The 25804-nt window shown below is 43.2% G+C and overlaps 1 protein-coding gene across 2 annotated transcripts in view; it reads left to right on the forward strand.

The window, feature by feature from the left end:
* Nucleotides 1–25804, forward strand: part of TOP1 (DNA topoisomerase I) — a 62597-nt gene that overhangs the window by 3601 nt on the left and 33192 nt on the right. The window lies entirely within an intron of this gene.

A 25804-nucleotide genomic window follows, 5' to 3' on the forward strand; every position in this document is an offset into this window, starting at 1 on the left:
CTTAGTAGATTATCAGATTCAAGAAGTTTCCTAAAATGCAATTTATGTAATTTTTATTTGATGTTCTGTTTTTTAACTTAAGATTCTTACTTCTGTACACTCTTAAGCATTAATATTTATACTTATAAATATCTAATATTTATTTTGGTTATTTAGAGGATTCTTTCTCACTCTACAGATACATGCTTGCATCAAGCACTTAAGAAATTTTATTAAACATTTGAGTAAAGCACCAAGGAAAATCTTTTTAGATCTTGACCATTTTAGGATAAAGAAAGATTTGCTAATTTAGTTCCCTATATCTCCCCTCTCCCCATTTAATATATATTCATAACCAGCATTACCATTTTGAAAACTAATATACATGTTTAACTACATACAGAGTGTTGTTAGCTCATAGATTACCTCGACTATATTCTGTCAGAGTGCAGTTCTGAAAGCACTTTAGCCATCTGCTCATGTTGTAGAACCATAGAATTCAAAGGACTAGAGGTCAACTAGTTCAGTCTGCTGCTCAGTGCAGGAGCCGTAGAACATTTCTGACAGATGACAATGCAGCCTCTATTTGAAGGACTCCTAACTTTGTTTTGCAGCCTATTCCATAGATGCAGGATGTTACATTTTTCCTTTTTAAAAATCCATTTATTTCAACAGGCTCAAGCCTGTTTACATCTTTTTGAATTTTCTCTTTCATCAAAATATTACTGCTACCTATTGTGTCATCTGCAAACAGCTTCCCTCATCCAGATTATCTACCATTTTGTAAAGGAGAATTTAAGCAAGACTTGAAGGCTTTGCTGAGGTCCAGGTACATTTTGTCTGCAGCATTCCCTTGACCTACCTAGTCTGTCAAATAATAGATTAGCTATATGTCAGGCAAACGTGCTGGATCTTGTTAATGCTAACAATAAGATTTACTCCAATGTAGATGTCAGACTGATAAGTCTCTAGGTCTGTGGCTTCCCAGGTTGTCTTCCTTTCTTTTTTTAACAACGAGGTGACATTTACTCTCTTCCAATCTCCTGGAACTTTACCAATCCCCAGAATAAGTAGATTACGACTAGTAAAATGGATCCATTGCAAATTTAAAACTGCATATCATTCAGCTTTTAATTAGCTTTTATAAGAACATGTTCAGTATTTTATTCTAATGATTACATCTTTATTCTCTATTGGAAAATCTGGAAACATTATCCAGTTATGGTAGACCATTTGATTCCAGGATTTACATCTTCTTTCAGTATGTAATTGGTTAGAGGACTAAACCTAAGTAATGTTAGGATTTTAAAATCATTACATGGTGAGCATTTGGAAGTAAATGACCCCTGTTGTTAATAGTTCCATGGAAATTACTCTTTTGCAACATTTTGCATGCCAAGCCAAGGAAAATTTTTGAAATCTATTTCAGCAGAGTTTTTCCCCCAGCTAACAAGACTGTATGTGTTTGAATTCCTCTTGCCCTTCAATATCTGCATTGTTTGCAAAACATGGCTGTTTTCTTTCAATTTTACAAATAAAGATTTGGAGCTGCTAAGAGGCAGTAACCCTGCTTTTTTCAATAACTTTTTTTGTAGTGCGAAAAACTTCTTGTGTGTTTCTTAAGGGAATAATAAATTTCAACTAACTTGCAATGCATTCTCAAACATTATTGAGTGTGATCTGATTTTACAAGATATTATCTGAATAATACCAGTGCATAATTTTCTGAGGTTTGAAGGAATAATCTAAACCAATTTTTTGGAAGTTTATATTTGTAAGCACTTCTCACTGAAGTATATATGCAATATAATTTGAACCATTTACTTGGAAATAAGTTCTAATTATAGCAGGATCCATTTCTTAGTAAGTGTTGTGGAGGTCAGTAATTTTGACAGCTTTAAAGAGGGAGTAGATTGACTGTCAATGTTACTACTCAAGAAGATGATAAAGTAATTCCAGAATCAGAAGCAATGCAAATTGCAGGCAAACGTAAGGAGTATATTGCTGCACATGTCCTAATTGTAAACTTACAGCATTTTGTTGTCTAGAAAATTATTACTATAGCACTGTATTACTCAATATATGTAGGCGACCTAACAAAGAAGGGCCTTCTATAAAAGATACAAATCTTAGTTATGTTTAATAAGATGGCTAAATTATTTATTTGTAAATAGTGATACATAGTGTAAGGATATTACAAATCATATATATCACTTGAATTTGTCTCCAAACTTAATATTCAAACAGGAATATCTATTTAGTGTTGTTAGGAAATGAATTTGTTTGCAGTTTCCTAAATCAGCTAATATTTAAAAAAAACAATTCTTTTTAAAACAAGGCATGTGAAAACCTGGTGTAGCAAATCAAATGATACATACTGCAGTTTTGCTTTGCCCTCTATAGGCATAGCCCCTGTTGTGTCCTTTTATTTGGCTTTTTAGCTAAGATTGTATGTGACATTTAGCAAGCTGCTAAGGGTTTTATCTCAGTTCTTCACATTTCAATGCAAATAATCTTAAATATAGTATCTGATTGAATCAAAATACTGAAAGTGCTCTATGGTTGAGCTCATTAGCTAAATTGGATTGTTTATTAACAACTCTGGGGTCAGGGCAAAAGACTAGGGCCACACATGAAAATCCAATTAAAATGATTTATTGCTAAAAACTTGAGCTCAGGAATCTTCTCAACTAATGGTCAGCACCTGCTTGGAGTTAGATAAAAGCCAACTGAATTCAAGGGGAGGGGTTGGACTTAGTCTGCTTGTGACTATGTGGGGATTCTAGGCTTATCCCTCTTTTAACTCCGCCCTCACATTTTGCTACTTCTCCTTTATCTGCCTAGTATAACAGAAAGATTCTGTCTTTAAAAATGAATACAGTCCTTTATTTAGGTCTGGCCATTTAGTGATTCTTTGAAGTTATGCTGGATGCCTCCCCCTCTGGTTTTCACATCCCACAGTCCTATGACCACAATTTATGACATTTCTGCTGAAAATGGACAGATTCCATTACAGTTGTAAGTTGAGGATCTGTATGAAGGTTTCATGATTTAAAATTGTGTACATTTGATTCTTTACCCTGTCATTGTCAATATTGCAGATTCTGCTTTGGATAAAGAATACCCCAAATATGCAATAGGTACTACACTAGGAGTTTAAGATGCCACTTGCCTAGTATTTCAAGCATAAGTTTAAGGAACCTTGGATTTAGCAAAGCCATATGTATCAAATAGCATATGCAAGTGCTGATTTTGAACATTTCTCCTGGGTTTCTCATCCCATCTTAGATCCATCCTGTTGATAATATATTCTTGTGCTACTTATTGCAGGTCATGTAGCTACTACTTTGCAGTAATGTAGATTGTTGCATAACAGTGACATTTCTTTATGAACCAATTAACAGCAACTGAAATGTTATTGATAAACATAATTATTCTAGAAAACAGTTTGCTTCTAATGACATCGAATAATACTTATTTGTCATGTTAATTTGTTGAAGCAAACGTATTCATGTTCAAAATAAACTCTACATACTTTTCATGAAGAAAACATTTCTGTTCCTAGTCAGTATTATGACTGGTATGCAATAGCATATTACTAGATTTTCAAACCTTACTTCACAGGAGGAAATGAAAATTAGGACCATGTGTAGACAAAGTAGAAAAAAATGTGTTCAGTATAATAAGATTGTATATTTTCATTCTAAGTTTATCTTATTTTAATGTGATTACTGTTTTTTAATTTTGCTAACCAGTGTCACAGTGTAATTCCCTTCAAAGTGTTTTAGAAATGTCAAGACTCACTAATCGTGATAAAAAAAGCAATAACTACACAGATTTCATTACAATTTATTGTTTATATATTGCTGCTTTCCTCAGCCTTTACTCCTGGCTACTGTCAGGACAAGTTCATGCAGTTTTCTTGACAGCATTTTCAAAAGTAGTTTGCCATTGCCTTCTTCCTAGAGCTGAAAGAGAGTAATTGAACCAAAGTTACCCAGCTGGCTTCCATGAGAACTAGAACTCATGAGCCCTGGTGGCGCAGCAGACTAAACCACTGTTATTAACATCAGCTGCCTGCAATTACTGCAAGTTCAAATCTCACCAGGCTCAAGGTTGACTCAGCTTCCATCCTTTCTAAGGTAGGTAAAATGAGGACCCGGATTGTGGGGGCAATAAGCTGACTTTGTATAAATATACAAAAGTATGAAGGCTATTGCTTAATGCATTGTAAGCCGCCCTAAGTCTCTGGAAAAGGGCGGCATATAAATAATTTTTTTAAAAAAACTCACATTCTCCTGGTTTCTAGCTCAGTATTTTTAACTTCCTTGCCAAAATAAAAACAAAATCTTGGAAACCGTAATAGAAATTTTCTAGGCTTATTCATAGTGTTTCTTTGCATGTTTTAGAATGCTGCTTTTTAAATTTCTCTTCACCTGAGCTATGTTTTGTTTATGAATAAACTGTCATATTTTTTGATATGTCTGATTTGCCTACTGTTTATGCATGTTTTCTCTTCCTTTCCTTTTCTGGACTCTATAATCTTTCGCAGAGAGATAGCAAAGACTTATCTTTATAGGCATACTGGATTCTTGAAATACTCCAAACCCAGCATGATTTCAGATTGCTAATCCATCCTTGAAAAGAAGCGCTGGTTTTGTAGGTGGCAGCAAGCTGTAATTTGTGGCCTCCTGATGTGGAGAAAAACTTTCTGAACCTTTTAGAATTATCCATAGTTTTCTAGCATTGTGACTATAATGTGAAAAGACTTTTGTCTAAGCCCTGTTAGTAGAAAAATGCATATTTTTTAAAAACACGCACACAAACAGTATATTGTGCCATGATACATAAAGTATTATATGTAGGGTGAGATCAGCACCCATTCTGTTGGCACTCAGGAAAGTCATCAAGACCTGGTAGTGCTGGAAAGCCTTTAGGGTCTATTGCTATAGTAGGTTTCTCTTTGCAATAGCTAGGGATGTTTATTGCTAGAATTATTTTCCTCAGTGTGCCAGTAGCTATGAAGTTAAATATCACAGTTTTTGAATTTGGTTATTACTTTTAATTTTTTCTATTTTATTTTTTGTAAGCTGCTTAGAACCTTAATGAACTGAGAAGCATCTATATTCCAGTAACAAAATCAATATCTTTACTGAACACATTAATTCATTGTCTTTGTTGGAAATGGATGATGAAGCCCTAGGATAATCAGTCCTGTTAAGTAGATAAGTTGAGTCAGATGTTACTCAATGAAATGTTAAGGTGTAAATTTGAGTGGCTGCTGCCTATTAAAAACATGCACACATTGATTGACACCATTAGAGTCTGCTGTTGATGATACAGATTTGTAGACATGAATAGTATGCCTATCACATGATTGTGTTAATCAGAAAAGAGACTTGCAAGACTGGAAAAATTTACAAAACTTTTGCAAAAAACTTTGCCCTCCATCATCGACAGATGATGAAGTTAAATGGAGAAAATGCAGCACCATTGTTTCTTTTTCCCAGAGAAGATGTGCATCAAAAATAATTTTAACAGCACAATGTATAATATTCTGGAAAGTCACAAACAATCCAGGTCTGATGACAAAGGAACTGCAGCATTGTCTGACAATGTTCAAGAAGGAAAGAACTGAAGAAAAGTGATGCGCATGGGAAGTTAGGAAAGGGGAAACTCCTGTCCAAAAAGCACACCACTTCCCATCTCAGGAAAGACTAACTGGATGTTCCACGTGCTGATAGAACAGTCTGTTCTTTTGGACAGATGCAATGAAGTGGAATTGTTTTGAGAATAGAACACTACATTTCAACAAAAGAGCCCACATCCTGGCCATGAAGTATAATGGTAGAAGCATAATGGTTTCAGGCTTGCTTTGCAGCCTCAGGACCTGGACAGCTCACAATAATTTACAAAACAATAGATTGTACCAATATTTCCTTCAGAATGTCAGGGTACCTGTCCATGAGTTGCAACATGACAGTGATCATAAATGCACAAGTAAATTCACAACAGAAACTGAAGAAATGGTCTAGTCAAAGCCCTGACCTTAATTTTGTTGCAGAGTTGTAGCTTGTCTTGAAGCAAACAGTTCATACAAAACTGCAAAAATAACAAGTTGAAGGCAGTTCTGGTAAAGGGTAATGTGCAAAAATATTTTCAAGCTGTATGATACAAGTATGGAACCTATTGATATTTATTTATATCCCGCCCTTATTTTTATAAAATCAAAGAGGAGAACATGTATATTGATATAATTGTAAGTTAACAATGACATTGTTTACCATTTGATCTAAAATAGGATAATATTACAGAAATAAACATTTCCTTTAGTTTTAGACATATTTAGGACTTACTAAGGAGAATGTTCTAAAAAGTATTTTAGAAAGTCTTCCATGTAATATTATTTACTGTATCAGATTGTTACAGTTGTAGTACACAAATCACTGTGAAATGTAACTGTCAAGATATATGATAAAATTTATTTTCCTCTTCAGGGAACACTGGCATTACTGAAAGAAAAAAAAATTTTTTTTCTCCTGACTTTAAAATTTCTTGCAAATTTACATTTCTGTTTGTTATTTTTGGGCACAAAATGTGTACCAAGCCATCTGTCACCTGCCACAACACAATGATGCATAGTACACTAATTAGGACAGTATATGGAGATGCTTATTGCTGTCCACTTTCTACTCCAACTAGTGTTGTGGAAATGTCTGTGATCAGGACAAGAATCAGGACAAGTTAACAAAGCATCACCATTTTTGCTTCAGCAATCCAGATGTATTTCCTCTTTTTCTGTGCTGCTCTGCCGTTAAAATAAATACAATGGGGTTGTTTGGTTCTTCAGGGAAGTTGCAGTATTATTATGTTCATGTAACATTCATTACATGATTTCTGAATAGATGAAGATCATGAAACAAATTTTGAAGTACAAAACAGAAGTCAGGACAAAACTAGTTTTAAAAAGGTATTCTTCATCTCATTAACCCTTCACAAGTTTGTCATTTGTCATAATATCTTAAGCTAAAACATTTATTTATATATGTTTAGCTTTTTCAATATGTTTAGCTTTTTCAATATTTATATATGACAAGCTTTTTCAAAAGATGAAAGTTGTCCTGGTGTCTCATGATGGAGTAATGTGTCTCCTATTTATGCTTCATAACATTGAAATAGTCAACCATTTCTTAAGCATATCTGTAGATCAGATAGAACATTTTAAAAACACTGATGTAACAGTTTATGAAGAACTATCTGAGCATAAATATCTCAGTAACCTGAACTGCACTTATTGCAGAAATGGGATTGCCTTCCATCTATTAAATGAGAACTTCATGCTTAACTTGTAGTTTAAAACGTATGTCTCAGTTTCAAGGAGTGTCTTTGGTTCAACAAATACACATATACATTTAAGTGGTTGTGTAAGAGCAAAGATTGCCAATGAAGCCTCAGAAGTTTCTTTGATAGCTCTCTGGATTTTATTAATTTTCTTAGTGCATTGTCAGCACAAAATGTGAAAATTGCAATGAATGCGCAACATGATTCACAATAATTTTTCTGTTTAATTTTATTTTAAAATAATTGTGCTGATAAATCTTGGCAGATTACTGTGTTGTTGGCATCCAAAAATTCTCCTTATTTTAATGAGAATGTTAGTTCAGCTAAAGCATAATTCTTAACAAGAAGTCTGCTAATTTTAGTTAAACATTTCTCCTTTTTATAATTTTAGCCAGAAAATAATTTACATAACTTTACTTAAATCAATTTGAAAACTGCTGCTGTTGAGAATGGGTAGAACAGCCCACATAAAACTTCATTTGCCCTTAAAATGTAGCTTGCCAAAATATTTCAAAAGAACCTTATAATTCCATTGATGTCAGTAATTTTTATCAGTCTTTTAACCATTAACAATAACTTTATCTCCAAGAAAAATTCTCCCATTGTTATGGATACAAAGGGCTTGCTTAGATAAGAGTGCTAGTCCATTCCACAAGAATCACATCCAGACAGATCAGACATCTCCTTTTGCTATGTGTAAGCCCAAGACAGATCTTGCCACAGTGAAATGTTATCAGGGAACAGGATGAAGCAACTTTAAGATTAAGATATAGTACAACATAACAAGAATTTGGTATCTTAATTCATTCTATTAAAACAAATATGTTACAGTCAAAACAAGTCATATCTGGAATAAAACATTTTGTATGCATAATGCACAATAGTGCCTTGACCTTACTATAATACAAAAAACATTCCTTGCATACGTTTTCAAGTAGTTTGGTAAATACTGCAGCCTTTCAGATCTTTACATGTATTCTGGGATTCATTAGTCAGAATTACATGTATTCATTCTTAACAAAGGACATTTTGGAAACTAGAAGATTGTAATAGTACTGATTCCAAAACCTGGTACTGTTTCAGGTTCCCCTTTCCACTCCAAGCATTTAGTGAAAAGAACAGCTCTCAATATAGTAATTTTATAAAGTACTCGTTTACATAATGAGAACTTATGTCTAGGATTGAGTATACACATCTTCAAAGATGCATTTCAGCACTTAATATAGCTAATATCTGAGTGAACTATTTTGCCATTATGGTTTCACTCTGTCAAATCAACTATGTGCAGTAAAATGGTATTATCACTCTTCTTCATATACTCTAATGTTTTTCTTAATGTTTTAGACAAAGCTATCAGTATATTAATTTTCATTTTAATCTGAATGTTATAAAACAACACTTTTTATCCATTGAAATGTACATTAAGTCAAGGATTGAAATTCTACCCATTTTTTGATAGATGTGTTTAATAAATTAAATATTGATTATTATACTTGTTCTAAGCAATTCCTGATACACTATCAATATCAGTATTAATACCTGTCTCTTAATATAGTATATTAATATTAATAAGTATTGCAGGCCCAAATGGCAAACGAAAGCTCAAGACCGAATTGGTTGGAAACATGTGGAAGAAGCCTTCATCCTGCAGTGGATAGACAGTGGCTAAGATGATGATGATGATGATGATGATGATGATGATGATGATGACGACAACCTATATATTAGTTTATTCATATAAAGAGGCCTTAACTTTTTATTCTGTTTTATGTACAGGAATAATAATCCTGTACATCATTATACCACAAGTGGACATTGTGGGAAAAAGACACAATTGCTTTGTAGAATATTAAATTTATAGCGTTTGTAGTTTTATTTTTTCCTTTAATTGTTTATCTAATGTGTATAATGGGATACAGACACAAATAGTTCTGTAATAGAGTAACAAACAAATTAACAAAAATGTGATAGGGTTAAAGTAAGACTGAAGAAAAAGGGAAGATAAGATTACAAGTGAGGAATAGCAAAGAGGCAAAAAGGGACAACATCTGATACAATGGCTTTTATCAGAAACCTATGGTGAAATTACTTTCTGCTTCTTCATAATATACTTCCAACATCAAGAGTGAAGAATGAATGGTTCAGTAACCATCTACATCTGTAAACTCTCAGGCTGAAGATCAGTGATAGCTTTTTTTATCCCTACAGTAACCTCAATGTTGGCAACAGTGTGCATTTTAAAATATGTGTACAATGCTATGCCTAGCAAGTATTCAGATTATGAAGTCTTTATATACAGCTGTGTCATGTTTTTGTAGCCAGAAACAAACTTGAGCCACATGTTCATATTTGACTAATGACCAAAGTGATGTCAAGAATCACTTTAATATTCCTCTTGTAGTATCTGTCTTGATAGCATTACTTTGAAATTTAATAATTTCTTATATAAATTAACCAATGGTTAAAGAACTTTGTTTTATCAACTACTGGGAAACAATCACTGTTTTTTAAAAAAACTTCCCTTGTATTACTTGATCTTAATTTACTTTTTAAAAAAATATAGAACATAGAAGAACAGAGTTGGAAGTGACTTTGGAGGTCTTTTAGTCCAACCTCCTGCTCAGGCAGGAAACCTATACCATTTCAGACAAATGGTTGTCCAATCTTTTCTTAAGAACTTCCAGTATTAGAGCATTCACAACTTCTGGAGGCAAGTTGTTCCACTGATTAATTGTTCTAACTGTCAGGAAATTTCTTCTTAGTTCTAGGTTCTTTCTCTCCTAGATTAGTTTCCATCCATTACTCCTTGTCCTATCCTCAGGTGCTTTGGAGAATAGCTTGACTCCCTTTTCTTTGTGGCAACCCCTAAGATATTGGAACACTGCTATCATGTCACCCCATTCCTTCTTTTCATTAAACTAGACATACCCAATTCCAGCAACTGTTCTTCATATTTTTTAGCCTCCAGTCCCCTAATCATTTTGTTACTCTTCCTTCTAGAGTCTCAACATCTTTTTTACAATGTGGTGACCAAAACTGGATGCAGTATTCCAAGTGTGGCTTTACCAAGGCATTATAAAGTATTAACATTTGATTCTATCCTTCTGTTAATGCAGCCTAGAACTATGTTAGCTTTTTTGGCAGCTGCAGCACACTGCTGGCTAATATTTAAGTGATTGTCCACTAGGACTTGAAGATCCCTCTTACAGTTAACTACTATTCAGCCAGGTACCAGCTATACTATGCCTAGTATAGTTTTTCTTGTCTAAATGTAGAACCTTACTTTTTCACTATTGAATTTCATTTTGTTAAATAGGGCCCAGTTTTCAAGTCTGTCAAGATCTTTCTGCATCTTAAGCCTATCTTCTGGAGTGTTGGTTATTCCTGCCAGTTTGGTGTAGTCTGCAAATTTGATGAGTTCCCCATCTATACCCTTGTCCAAATCATTGATGAAGATCTTGAAGAATACTGGGCCTAAAACAGCCTTGGGGTACCCCACTGCATACTTCACTCCATGAAGGTGCAGCTACATTTCGAACTACACGTTGAATGCGGTTGGTCAGCCACCAGATGGATTCGTAAGAGTTACGAATCCATCTGGTGGTGATGCTGTCTAACCCACATTTCTCCAGCACGCTGCTTGGAGAATCCAAAGCGTGGGTAATGTTCACGTTGAGCTTGTCAGAGACTGAGTGTATCACTTTAAATTTTCTGCCTCGGTTCCGCCTCTTCTGCTCGACTGGTGTCAGTTTAGTTCACTCAGTCGAGTGGAAGAGACTGAACTTTGACTTGCTCTGACAATTCTCATCGTTCTCCTTCTACCCACGCTTTGTGATCCAATTTCTCCTTTTTCCTTATTATTGCCTTTCATTTCTGGACTGTCTTTATTGACTTGACCTCGGACTGCTGACTTCGCAAAAGGGGGTGAGTTCTCCCTCAGGCTTCGGCCTGGCTTGGGACCATTCAACCTTTCACCAACGCTTCGGACCCCCCCTCCCATCTGGCATCTCCTCTGATTTCTGCCCGGCTAAACTGAACTGACAGCTTCTGAGCCCTGCTACTGCCCGGAGCGGGCTCTGAAGCTTACTTGAAGAACGCTTAGCCTGAAGCCCAGTGCCTGGCTAGCGTGTCTTGCGGCTGCCTTTATTGCTGCATTCCTGGGCTTCCGCGGTGGAAATCGCCTGTGCAGCCCCCGGATTGAGCCCCGTTCTCTATCTCGGAGGCCGATCAACCTGCTGAGTCATCGCCCCGATCGATCTGATTTGCCGCTCGCCCCTGCTTTGCCGCCGCTGCGCTGAGGAGAATTTTTTTTCCCGCCCGCCGCCATTTTGCTTTTCAAACCTCTCCCGCTGGCCGTTGCAGACGCCTCTAAATTCCTGCTGGACTTTTTACGGAGCCGATTCTGACTTTGGTAATTTAAATTGGCTGCTGCTACTGTTTTGGGGCCCGTTTGCTGCGTCCTTTCAATTTCGCTGTTTGCCCAGCCCCGCCATCACTCGTCTCGGCAGCTAGCGCAAGCGCAGACTCCTCTCCTGCCGGCAAGCTTCTCGGCCTTCCCCAAAGCTGCAATCTGCCTGGTTGGTGCTTTCCTGCTCTTCGCTGTGCTTTCACTCATTCCGGCTGTCAACGCATGCGCACAGGCGTGGCTACCTCCGATCATTCCTGCTTCTCCCGGAGTGTCAATTTGCCTCGCTATCAGCCATCTGTTCCTTGCTGTGGCGTTGTGACTCAACTTTACGCCTGTCTACGCCTTTAGTGCCTTACTTCATTTCCGGTCGCTTCCTTGTGACCTCCGCTTCGCTTAGTGACCTTGCCTCGTATTTCTGACTTATAAAATAATAATAATAAATAAATAAATGTCTGACAAAGCCTGAAAGTGGTGATTTGAGATATCACCCCACTATGGCCATGTAAACAACTTGATCTACATAGGAAAAAAAAAAGAAAAAAAAAACCCTGACTATATATATATCGTCCTCACCTGGCCTTACCTGTGTCTTCTTCAATGGCGAACCTGGACCTTTCTTCTGATCCTGACCTTTCTGACGGCCAATCAGTCGTGGATCCTCCCCCTGCAAAGAAAAAAAACCAAATCATGGTCACGATCTTCACAGGCGGCTTCCGCACCCCCGTCTTCCTCGGCGCAACCCGCCACCGGGGGCTCACATTCATCTAAGGATGAACAACATAGGCATCGTGCTCTCAAGCGACAATTTCGTGTGGCCCAACAGAAAGCCTTAGCCTCTGCCACACCACCTTCGACAGGGTCGGGACCTTCCTCTATTTCGACGGCGGAATTTCGACCTCCTGCCCCGCCCGGGATTGTTTCCACGCATTCTCATCCTGAGCCGGGGTCCAGCTCGTGTCGTTCCTCTAGCTGGCCCGCTCCATCTGCTACTTATACACCTACTGCGGCTGGGCTACGACAAGCGGATATTTCTCGGCCCGACCCACCTTTGGATGTTCAGTCCATCATGGCGGCCACTATATCTAACCTAATGGCCTCGGGCACCTGGGCTCCTGTTGTCGCCCAGACCTCTCAGACCTCTCAACACCAGCACCAGCCTCCGGCTACCATGTCTTCTGGCCGCTACTACGACTATGACTGCTACCAGGACTCCATCCACAATGAGGATTCCACCTGGGAGGACGAGGACCATATTGATTCTGACTTTTCGGAGGATGAGGGTCTCCCGCCGGATAGACCTCCACTAACTAGGCTCTTCCACCCGGCCTTGTTTAAGTCTCTCCTCCATAAGGCCAAGGTCTCCACTAACTTGGCAGACTCCTCCGACCAACAAGCCGCGTCCTCGTCTGCTCTCCCCTACGATGGCCTCTTTAATGTTCAGGCGGCGGCTCAGGACACCATTCCCTGTCCTCAGTTATTTACGGAAGTTATTCAGCGACCATGGGGCTTGCCAGCTTCCTCGCCAGCTCCAAATGGCCTGGATAAGAAATTGTACTGCTCGGCGCCTAATCTACAGGAGATGCTACAACTGCCTTCTGTGGACGCACCTGTGGCTCAACTTACGGCATCATCTGTTCTGACTAGTGACGTGGCTGACGGATTGCGCACCGAGGACAAGCGGGCGGAGGCTCTTCTCTGCAAAAATCATCAGGCGGCCGCTTGGGCTATCAGGGCAGCTACATCCTCGTCCTTCTTCAATTGTGCCTCCCTCATCTGGCTCCGCCAGTTGCAGGATCGCCTTCCTCAGGACGACAAACGCCTACACCAGGACATAAATAAACTGGTTGCGGCAGCGGAATATTCTGCGGACGCATCCCTGGATGCGGCCAAGTTTGCCTCACGCTCTCTCGCAGCCACCGTCGCTTCCCGCTGCCTCCTGTGGCTCCAACAATGGAGGGCGGACAATAAGTCAAAATGGCAACTGGCTTCCGTCCCATTCAAAGGGGCGAGTCTGTTTGGTGATTCCCTTGACCCCATCCTCGTTGAGGATAAGGACAAGCGGAAAGTGATGCCGACTTCATTCAGACGTGGGGATCGTCATTATTCGCTATACTCACAACGTCCGTCCTTTCGGACTGATTCCAGGACCAGCGGGCCCTACCAATACCGCCCGTCATCCCAGGGGTTCTATAGACCCTCCGACTGCTCCAGTTTTCGCGACGGGGGCCGTCTCCAATCTTCCTTCAAGAGGTCTTACAGGGGCTCCAGCAACCGCCCCTTCAGAAGGGGGAAGTGACTCCCTCTATTCGGCTCCCATTGGAGGTCGTCTCCATCTTTTCCAGTCCCAATGGGAGCAGACAACGACGGACGCTTGGGTCCGCCAGACTATTTGTCTCGGCCTCACCCTGGAATTCAGTTCCCTCCCTCCTCCAAGATTCACCAACTGCCCCTTCCCAGCGAATCCAACAAAACGGGACTTAATGGAGGCGGAGATTCAACATCTCCTGGACATTCGGGCTATAGAGGCGGTTCCCCTGAGTCATCGAGGGACCGGCTTCTACTCCGTCTTTTTCCTGGTGGCCAAAAATTCTGGAGTATGGAGGGGAATTCTGGATTTGAAGGCGCTCAACAAATTCATAAAGTACCATCAATTCAAAATGCAAACGCTACGGTCGATAATGGACTGTATTCGCCCGGGAGACCTGATGACTTCCATCGGCTTGAAAGAGGCCTACCTGCACATTCCCATTCGTGCAGCGCATCGCCTATTCCTCAGGTTTACCTACAACGGCCTGCATTTCCAATACCAGGCAATGCCATTTGGCCTGTCGTCGGCCCTGCGGGTCTTTACGAAGGTGTTGGCCGCCGTAGCCGCCTCTCTCCGGCTAATCCCCATTTGACTCTTGCTACCTCGACGACATCCTCATCCTGTCGTCGCCTGCGCTCGCCCTGAGGGATCTCGAGTTGGTGACATCTTCTCTTCGGTCGCACGGCTTCACGCTGAACGTCGGAAAGAGCCATCTTCATCCCACCACTCGGATTCTCCACCTAGGGGCGATCCTAGACTCTCAGATGGGCATGGTTTTTCTGTCGGAAGATCGTCGCCTCAGCATTCGCTCCTTGGTTCTCCAGATTTTGTCACTTCCCCGGGTACCGTTGCTGCTTCTGTCGACTCTTCTAGGAAAAATGATATCCTGCATCTACATTGTACCTTGGGCCAGATTCCACTCCAGGCCTCTGCAATGGTACCTGTTACCCTTTCAGAAGACACACCGCAGCAACTCCAAGTCCCGAGTCCGGTTACCTCGGGCAGTTCGCGATTCCCTACTTTGGTGGATCTCGCCATCCGTGCTCTCCGGGTGCTTGTTCTAAAGCCCAGTGTGAGTGACGGTAACCACGGACGCGAGCCTGATGGGCTGGGGTGCCCACTTTCGGAACCAGGTCACGCAGGGTCGCTGGTCTCCAGCAGAGGCAGCCAACGACATCAACTGGCTGGAGCTTCGTGCAATCAGACTCGCACTGTCGCACTTCCAGCCTCTATTGGAAGACCAACATGTCCGCATCCTCACGGACAACGTGACGGCAAAAGCGCACGTAAATCGCAAGGGGGGAACACGCTCGGCTCCCCTGATGGCGGAAGCGACCATGCTCTTGACTTGGGCGGAACTACACACTCGGTCGTTGACGGCGGACCACATATCCGGAACCGACCGAAGTGGATTGGCTCAGCCGTCAGCAGATCGATCATGCCGAGTGGCGCCTCCATCCGTCCCTCTTCCAGGAGCTGTCCGCCAGGTTCGGCCGCCCCATACTCGACCTCTTTGCCCATCCAACCAATGCACAACTTCTGAGATTTTTTTCCCGGTTCCACTGCCCCATGGCAGAAGGCACCGACGCCCTTCTATGCCCCTGGCCACGGGGCCTTCTTTATGCCTTCCCCCCTCCCACTCCTGCCGAGAGTGATCCGGAAACTTCTTCTGGAACGAGCAGACGTCCTTGTCGCTCCCCATTGGCCGCGCAGATCCTGGTTCGCCGACCTGGTGGACCTATCGGTGGCTCCTCCGTGGCGGATCCCGGTCCACAGGATCTCTCTCAGCCAGGGGGTCATACTGCATCCAGAGCCTCAATGGTTGCAGTTGACCGTCTGGCACTTGAGAGGATCCTCCTGACCAAGGACAACTTGTCCGGAGAGGTTGTTTCCATCATCCAGGCCTCCAGGCGACCTTCCGCAACCAGGATTTACAATGTCACTTGGCGCTCCTTCTCCTCCTGGTGCACCGCCAGACATTCTGATCCCACTTCTGCCTCGGTCTCCGACGTGTTGGAGTTCCTGCATACTGGTTTCGACAAGGGCCTTGCGGCAAATACACTCCGCAGGCATGTGGCTGATTTGGACACCGTTCTCTCTACTGATTCGGATGTACCACTTTCTCGCAATCGGCAGATTAGATCCTTTTTGAGGGGCGCATCTAATCTCCGCCCTCCATGTGTCCATCGATATCCTTCCTGGGATCTCCTGCTGGTCCTCCGAGCCCTCACGGCTCCTCCTTTCGAGCCCTTGGGATCTATTGACCTGCGTTTCCTGACTCTCAAGGTCGTGTTCCTGATTGCGGTGACATCGGCTCGACGGATCTCTGAATTGGCTGCCCTGTCAGTTCGAGAGGATTTATGTATATTCCATTCTAATCGAGTCGTCCTCAGGATGGACCCCTCTTTTCTCCCGAAAGTCAACTCGATTTTCCACCGCGCACAGGAGTTAGTCCTTCCTGATTTTTGTCCGGACCCCAGACACCCGTTGGAGGACCAGTGTCACACCCTTGATGTTCGGAGGGCCCTCCGTCGGTACATCAAAAGGACCTCGGCATTCTGTCATTCTGAAGCTCTTTTCGTTTCATTTTTTCTGGCTTCCCTGGGCCAAAAGATTTCGTCTACTACGATTGGATGATGACTAAAAGCCTGTATCTGTAAGGCTTACTCCACGTCAGGCAAGCCTCCTCCGGGCAAAGTCCTTCCTCATTCCGCCAGGAGTGCCTCTACATCAGCTGTGTGGGCAACTCAAGCCTCGGTTTCGGAAATTTGCAGAGTAGCCACCTGGACCACCTTATCCCCGTTCATTAGACATTATAAGATTGATTCTTTTGCGGCTGCTGATGCTTCCTTTGGCTGCCGTGTTCTACAATCGGTTGCTGCTCCAGTGCTTGCCCCGGACCTGTCTGATGGCCCCCCCCCAATTAACTTGCTTGGGTATATCCCACGCTTTGGATTCTCCAAGCAGCATGCTGGAGAATGAACATTGCTTACCTGAACATTCCTTCTTGGCGTGCTGATGGAGAATCCAACCCTCCCTACCTTAAGGGTTCAGGTCTGGTGCTTTGACTTGGGACTCCATCTGCTTCTTACCTGTTCTTCGTGAACTAAACTGACACCAGTCGAGGAGAAGAGGCGGAACCGAGGCAGAAAATTTAAAGTGATACACTCAGTCTCTGACAAGCTCAACGTGAACATTACCCACGCTTTGGATTCTCCATCAGCGTGCCGAGAAGGAACGTTCAGGTAAGCAACGTTCGTTTTCTACCTTATCAAGTAGTAAGATTGTGATCTACTTTATCTAATGCCTTACTGAAGTCCAAGTAAATTATATCCACAGCATTTTTCTGGTCCACTAATTTTGTCACTAATAGCTGATACAATGATGATAGTAGGCTCCCATATCCCAAAACAGGTCTACAGTACTTGCTTGACTAATCATATATGTGTTGTGGCCCACCAGCGGCCTGTGCAGCTGGCACCCGAGTCAGACAATGAGGATGCTGGAGAAGATTTGGTGTCAGAGGCGGGGATTCAGCCAGGGCCTTCAGAACCTCCAGAAGCTCCCATAAGTGAAGAGGAAGAAGAGGAGGAGCCTCTCGTCAATGCACGGGCGCGCAGAGCTGCCAAAAGGCAGGAATGGCTCTTCAGGAGGTGGTCTCCTCAAGAGTAAGGCTTGGGGCTAATTGGCTACTCCCCTAGCCTATTTAAGGAAGGACTACGACTGAGGCAATTTGCAGAAAACAACTTCCTTCATATTCCTTGGCGTATTGACTCCAGAAACGTCTGATCGGCTCTTGCTTCTGGTCATTTTTCCTGCAAATTGCATCTGGGCATTCTGCCAACCACAGTAAGGTTACGGTTATCTGAAAGACTGTGCCTCAGAATTGAGTTATTATTCCTTGGACTCTTGTCAGCTGTTAATGAAGTTAAATTAACAGACCTTGTTCAGAAAAGACTGATTTAAACTGTACTTGTGTTTGAACAACTACTAAGAAAGCTCATTAGTCCTTAATTAGTAAACTAAGGTTTGTATGGACTTGCTGCGTGTGCTGCATTCTTTGTGGTCCATAGCTGGGGCAGAACAATATGTTTCATTTAGGTTTGGGGAAAGTATTTTTTATTGTCTTAAGGAAAAAAGTATGTACTTAAGAGTTTCACTGAAACCTTTTAGTTAGATGTATGACATACTGTATTCTAGATCATACTTGATTTTTCTTTGAAGAGGAACCTTTGATAAATATATTTCTAATTTTACAGCACCACATTTAATCTCCACTTTTCGTATATTCTCTTGTGTTTTGTTTTTTTAAAAAAGATTACATCTCAAAAGCGTTCTTCCACTATTGAGGTTGTAGTTTTTGAAATCACTGGGTATTTATTCCTGACTTTGGTGGCTGATGACTTAGCATTCTTTACTGGTAACTATGTAGTACTTTTGCTTTGAAGACAAAAAATACTTCAGAACTTCAAAAGCCCCTCAATATAAATTTGGGTCTTTGGTAAGAGAGCCACCCAACAATCTTCCATGGTAGAAGGACATAAAACACAGCAGGTTACTGCATGTAAAATACCTTTGGGTGGTTTTCCATTTTAATGGCACATGGAATGCACACTAGAATCATGTAATAAAGCTAGTCCTTATATCTTAAAGCAGGGGTCACAAACCTTTCAGACCTCAGGGACCACTAAATTCATAATTTTAAATCCTGCAGGCCACTAATATGATCTGCCTAATGACTGGCTGGGTGAGCGTGGCCAACTTGATGTCACTCATGCCGAAGGGCTCCTCGCCAGCCTCTACTTGCCCCTCCTCTCTCAGCCAATCCTCACCTCCCCACCTGGGCTCCTTAGGGCCCCAACAGGAAGCAGTTGTTGGAGCTACGCAGGCACCACAAGAAAGAGTTGGCAAAACAGCTGACTCAGTTCAAACTGGATCTGACCGAGAAGAGGCTCATCAGAAGTACCTCACTGAGGACTAGGAGCATAGGCTTTCCAAGCAGAGGGAAGACCTGTGGGAGTGCAAGGCCAGGTACTAGCACTCGGAGGCTCAGAGGGCTGAGATAGTCAGCCAGTTCCAGGCCATGATGCAGTCCCAGTGGAACAAGGCCCTCCAGCTCTTCGCTACCAGCTGTGCTTCCCTTCAGCCTTTGCCCAAAGCCCTGCACCAGGAGGCCGAAGCAGACCCCAAGTTGGAATTTTTGCCCCCCTGCAACCCAAAAAGACCCCGAAGGGGGATACTCTCTGCAGCAACACAAATGTTCATTGCACGTATCTGGCCTAAGGGCCCATAGTTTGAGGAACCCTGATTTAGTGCAATATAAAAAATGCCAATAATTTTTCTGGGGGCCACCAAAATTTTCTCACGGACCACCAGTTGGTGACCGCTGTCTTAAAGTATTATTGATGGCTTAATCTAGATAAGCATATCACAGTTAAAACATTTTGAGGCTAGAACAACACAAGTTATTAAGTTGCCCCTACATGGTCGAAATTGGATAAATAAGTGCACTTGGAAATCAGCAAAATGTTTACAAAATCTAATTTTTCCCATGCTGAGGATAGCATTTTTTCAAAGCCAGGCATAATATCTTGCCATCCACATTATTGTAAGGCACATATTCCAAAATTCTATTCACTGAAAAACCCCATTAACCAATCACTTTTGCCGTTAAAGTGGAAAACCACCCCAAGGTATTTAAATGCAGTAGCTTGCTGGGTTTTATATTGTTCTACCATACCATGTAAGATTGTTGGGTGGCTCTCTTAGCAAAGACCCAAATTGTAGATTTATCAGAATTAAGATCCAGTTGATTTTGTCTCCTGTACCAAAATATTAATGTCATTGCTCTAGAGTTTGTGGTTGCATGAGCATAGAGAAACATAGGGATTTTCCTCCTAGCTAATTTAGGAGTTTAAAAGTTAAGAAGTTCAGCATATGAAGAATGGCACTGAATTGGCACATACATTAAAAAAACGGAGCAGGATCCTTATTAAACTTTTTGTGGCAGGGAAAAATGGGTTGATTCTAAAGTATTGAAGGATGCAAAATAGGAGGTCTATCCAATCTGAAATGATATTTGGCAACTTGCTATTTGGTTTAGATGAAAGAGTGGATGCTGCTGAAAAATAGAAGACTTTTGGTTAGGACATGATCTGAGATTTCAGTGACATGAATATCTGTAGTATGATAACGTCAAGGTTAATGTGCATTTTAAAAATTGTGTTATATATGCTGTTTTCAGAATATGGAATACATTCAAACCCAGATTATGCCTGAAAAACAATTTTGTGGCTGTCAGCAAAAGAAGCATTTTATAGATGAGAAATAACATGCAAACATAAAATCAAGAGAAGAAATGGTGGCAAAGGGATATAGTTATCAGTGGTTTTTTATCTACAGCTATTAGAAAGATTTAAAGTAGGCAAAAGAGTTTATTGTTTTGAAACACTGTAAAACAACTTGAAATAAAATAGTTTACAATGATAAATACGTAATTGCTAAAATGTTTGAACTTTTATTGAAATATGAAACAACAAGTGAAAGAATATGAAATGGGTTAAAATTTTTACAGATTATACAGATAGAACAGTGGGAAAATATGTGGTTGAAAGGATTGACATATATATTGTGTTTTAATTTTGAACAGAATGTTATATCATGGTGATGTGTTGGTATATGTCAGGGATGTCAAACTCAAGGCCTGTGTGCCCACTGGCATGGGCCGGTCCAAAGCGACGCTGGCCGGCCCCTTACAATTTCCAGGACGGCCACCCTTTCAGGTGTGTGTGCGCACACAGAGGGGACAGGAGGTGTCCAGCAGGGACTCCACAGCTAGCCCTTCAAGAAACAGGCATGATGGCGGCAGCACTGGCAGTAGGCAGAGTGGTGGGGAGGCACGTGATGCGGACCACCGGACGTGCCTGTTCCATCCCATGTGGCTGGGACAGGGCAGGTGGCTGTCTGGCACATCCAACAGGCTGGACCACATGCCTCTCCCCCGTGCCTCTGCCTTCAGCTACTGTGGGCAAAGACAATGTGAGAAGGGTGTGGGGCGGCTGCTGCCTACTCCGTCCCATCTCTTCTGGTTTGCAGTTGGAGAATAGGTCAGCGCTGGTCATCTCCTTGGCCCCCTCATAGGTCTTGCTCTTGGCCACGGGTGGAGCACGTTCCCCTCAGGCATCCAACACACTTTGGCACCACTGAGGCCGCCAGCAGCTCGCGCAGGTCCATTAGGCCTCTGCCAGCGCCGCCGGAGCACCACGTCCACTGAGCCCGAATGAGGCAATGCGACCAGCTAGAAAGGCCAAGTAGAAGTGGTAAAGGCATGGCCATTCCCAGCAGGGAAGGCGAGCGGGGAAATCTTGATCCGCATCGGCGCTATGGCCTCCCAAGCCCAGCTGGGATTGCATGCCTCCCCCCATCTCTGCTGGGCTAGGCAGCCAGGATTCCGATGGGGATCTGACTTTCTCCACTCATGCTGGCCGTTATTTGCCTGCCGGGCCTGGGCATGCTTTAACACCTCTACTCAGCCTTTCTAGTTGGCTGCTTTGCCTCCTTTGAGCTGGGTAGGCCTGGTGCTCTGGATGGCAGCAGCCTAATGGACTTGCACAACCTGCTGGCGGTCTCAGTGGTTCTAAAGTGCATTGTGTACGCAAGGGGAATGGGCCTTTCTAGCTGACTGCTTCGCCTCCAGGCTGGTTGGGTCTGCTGAGTGGAGGGGTAGAGATCCCCAGTGTCGCGCCTCCTTCACCGGGGCTGCTCAGCAAGGAAAGCTGAGCTCCACCCTCCAGAGCAGCACTCCCCGACTGATGCAGCTCCTTCAGACGGAGCCCCCAAGGCTGCAGTCCCTTCCCTGGACTGAAGGCAGCCTTCTGTTTTGCAGCCCCCCTCCCTCCGCTGCATCTCCATTCTGAACTGAAGATTAAAATTTCCTGGAAGGCACTGCTTGGGGGTAGTGGGGTTTCCCTCCGTGTGAGCAGGCGAGTCGTCAGGGTGCTGCCAGAACCAGTGCCTGGGGCTCAAAGGCCCTCTTCTTCCAGCCTTGGGATGGGCGCCACTTCCTACCCCTGCACCCCATTTTGGGGAAGCCCGGCTGGGCGCCATCTGTTGTGTAGCGGACGGGGGAATGCTGTGCCCTCCCCTGCTTCCTGCAGTGACTGCTGGCGAAGCGCCCCTCTCATGCACCCACTGCTGTAGTCGGATGTGCGAGGGGAACATGCTCCATGTGTAGGCCAAGGTAAGATCCGTGAGCGGGCTGAGGAGAAGATGACCAGTGGCGACCTGCTCTCCAGTCGCAAGGCAAAATAGACACTGGGGCGGAGTAAGCACATCCAGCAGTCTGCATCATGTTCCTTACCACTTTCTCCACTTCCTGCTTGGACGGCCAGCCTGGTGCTGTGCTGGCAGCGGGCTCCGGAGCCATAGCGCGCGTCAGCTGAGGGGCAGGAAGGCTGCGTCTACAGCCAGAAACCATCCCCATGAATTATGAAACAATATTGAAATTAGTACAGGTATATTTTTATTGGTTTTTTTAATTTATTTTGTTTTTGTAGTTATATTAAAAACTACGTGACTCTTTGTGGCAAAAAAACAAAAACATAATGTAAAATAACACAGCTCACTAGAATATTATGTAGTTTTATGGGTGAACAAAATTGTAGATTTCTACATGTGGTGACTTATTTCAACAGCCAGATTCTAATCACCTTCCTCAAGGACTATATGGTTGGTATTGACTATACATCCAGTAATAAGATCATTTCAAAAGGCAGATGTTCCCATAGAGAAGGCATACCTCCTGGGTCTCATAAGCGTCAGGATATGCAAAACGGGCAGATAACTTTCCATCTATAATTTGGTCCTGTGCCAAAGCGGATGTTGTAGGTCAGTGATGGCGAACCTTTTTGGCTTTGCGTGCCAAAAGTCCGAGCACACGAGCTCTCGCGTACCAGCACCCATAATGCAATGGGCGCACCCATTTGCGTATGCGCACATGAACCCCACCATGCTCCTAATGCGCATGCACCTCACTGCACATGCGCACATGGAACCCCCACTGCGCATGTGTGCGCCCGCCACGCATGTACCCCCACTTTTTCCAAGAGGGCTGGCACGCCTCTTACCAGAGGACAACCAGTTACCCTGGCGAGACAGCTATTCCCAAGCCAGCGGCAGCACTCTCAGCCCTGCCTGCCAACTCACCAGCGCCCCATTCACCCATCCCAGCAGAGACCTTTTGCCCACACTGCTCCCCCAGTCAGAAGGGGGTGCGGGGAAACATGCGAGGAGGCCGCGGTTGCTGCCAGGCTTGCAATGAATGGCACAAGCAGGACTGCAGCTCCGGCCCTGGGCTGTAAATGTGCCTTGCACATGAGAGTTGAACCCTCCTGCCTGCCTTACGACGGGCCTTTCCAAGGCAGGGCTGGGCTCTCCAACCTTGGCAACTTTGAGAACTCTGGGAGTTCTCAAAGTCCACAAATCTTAAGGTTGCCAAGGTTGGAGAGCCCTGTTCCAAAGGGCGCCTGCAACCCGCGACTGAAGGAGCTGGAGTTGTGGCTGTGCCAGCCATCCCGTCCCCCCCACCTCAATTGGCTCCCTTTCCCCTGGCCGCCCAGTCCCGCCATTGGGCTCGGTGCTTGCAATCGCTGCAGGGGGGAATCGTCCGCGCTGGCAGCGAATCCTGGGTTTCCTCCTTGCTGTGTTTCGAGGGACCCAGCAAGGGAGCACCAGGACCCCGACAGCGCTTCAGTTTCCCCCAAGGCGGCACCGGCTGGACCGCTGCCCGGCCCAGCAAGCCAAGCTGGCCGGAGACACTGTCCCTTCGCTCTGTGCTCGCTGGGCCGGGCAGCGGTCTCCCTCAGGAGAGGGAGGTGAGCATTCCCCACCCCACCCCTTCTGACTGGAGGAGCAGCTGCTGGTCCACCGGTGGTCCGGACCGCCTGGGACTGCGCAAGTAGCTCGCGTGGGCAGGGAGGGAGGGAATCCTTGGTTTACCTTGCTCTGCTCCCTTAGGAAGTGACCGCTGGGATTCCCTCTCTGCGTCTTTTGGCATGCGCACCAATTGCTGGTCTTTGTGTGTGCATGCGCGCCAGAAACCAGACCAGCTGGCCGGTGTGCATGCGCACTCTGGAAACAAGATCGTTTTCCTGGAGTCCACATGTGCAATGGGCGGCTGCTCTTCCAATTTCCTTCACGCCCGTGCACATGAAAACCAGATGACCGGCGTGCCGGAACTCGGAAGAACGGGTGATGGCTCCGCATGCCCGGAGAAATGGCTCTGTGTGCCACTTCCGGCACCCGTGCCATAGGTTCGCCAACACGGTTGTAGGTGATTACCAGCACTTTAAATTGCACCTGTAAGCCTGTTAGGAGGCATTGTAACCACTCGCCTGCCTGCCTGCCTACTTTTCACAGTGCCTATCCATGGCACCTGCCCATTACCTGCAGCTTTTGCCAGCCTACTTGCCTGAAACTCCTGCAGCCTACTTGCCTGGGACTCCCACCTCTTCCCATGTCATGTCATGGTCCTCGTGAAATGACTCATACAGTCCCAGAGTTGCAGTGACAGCGGGGATCACTGGGATTGCCATTACTCAGCAATGTGGTCATGTGACATCACACTACATGATTGCATTGTTTAGCATATCCAATCAAAATAGGGACATTTGAATTTACTTAGTGTTTTACCTACATTTTGTAAAAAGAACTTTCAGAAAAGTGGTTTTGGGTAATGAAGGAAAAAGTTCTTCCAATTCTTAAGGTGTTTATTTTAATTTTTAAAAAACTTAAAAGCAAATATTTTTGTACAGACACTAGAAAATTAGCTTTAATCATCTGAGATATATAAATTTATTTCATTGCCCTCCGGTTAACAACACAATCCTATACATGTTCATCGAAAAGTTAAATCCTAATGGTTTGCTGGCATTTGTTCTCTGGAAAATGTATAAAATTGCCTTCTAATTACGGACTTATCTTAACTAAGCCTGTAGCTAAGCATGAAATATAAAAATTAAGTGATTGCTTCTTTTCATATCTACCCACCTCCACCTCATTTTACACTGTAAATCTTATATGGCTCAATTGCAATAATAAAAATAAATCCTAGATTGTTATCTTGTGCTGTGAAGATTACTATATAATTACATTCCTAGTTTATTAATTCAGACATGGGAATGGAGTGGAGATGCTTGTATATTTAGGAAACCAAACAAAGTAACATGGCTTAGTGAAAACAAATTTGCTGCATTAACAGAAGTAAAAAAAAAGTCACGTTGAACACCAGTACTTCCTTGTGCTTCATTATGCCTCCTTATGGCTAAAGTAATAATGTGTTAGAAATTATTCTGCTACAGCCTAAACATAAATGATCTAGCCTTCCCTATTTCACCATACTTTATTGAGTGGTGATTCCAAAACAAGTTTCCTCTGAAGTGTTTTAATTCATGGGAAAAATCAACCAGTCAAATGGCTCTAGCATGAATAATGCTCAAAGTTGTAGCATAGCTAGATTTCATATCCACCCCCTCCCGTCTGCATATACAAAATAGATAAGGAAGCAGTTGCTAAGAGAATAGTGGGATTCTGAGGATAACATTTTCCTAGCCCCAGGATTACGGGCGATTCAGTTTTCATTGTGATACTCTTGGGAAAGTCAGAATTTCTGTTTGGCAGAGTGATTGCAATGTCAAAAAGAGAAAAGTGCTGTGAATTCCAATGAAAATCCTAATTATTTAAAAACATTAAAGAGATTGTTTTAAAAATCT

Source organism: Pituophis catenifer, unplaced genomic scaffold (assembly GCF_029215685.1).
Source record: "Pituophis catenifer annectens isolate HBS135680 unplaced genomic scaffold, rPitCat1.0.hap2 SCAF_3, whole genome shotgun sequence".
Taxonomy (NCBI): domain Eukaryota; kingdom Metazoa; phylum Chordata; class Lepidosauria; order Squamata; family Colubridae; genus Pituophis; species Pituophis catenifer.